Source organism: Taurulus bubalis (assembly GCF_910589615.1).
Source record: "Taurulus bubalis genome assembly, chromosome: 20".
Lineage (NCBI taxonomy): Eukaryota > Metazoa > Chordata > Actinopteri > Perciformes > Cottidae > Taurulus > Taurulus bubalis.
The window spans coordinates 18,616,941-18,617,157 of NC_136608.1; positions in this window are offsets into that span (position 1 = coordinate 18,616,941).

Consider the following 217-nt stretch of genomic DNA (forward strand, 5'->3'; position numbering starts at 1 on the left):
GACGAGGGGAGGCGTGATTAACTGTGCGGAGGCCCTGTGTATGGAAGCCCATTTCGCCAGGAAACGAGAAAAAAGGCCCCGTCGGTCCTTTTATTTTTTTTTTATTATCTCGTGAGTTTGAGTTTCTCAATATTTTCAGATAAAATGTCTTTTGTTTTTTTATTCTCATTGTTTTGAGAAGGTTTCTCATTATTTCGATTTATTATTTTTCAGCACA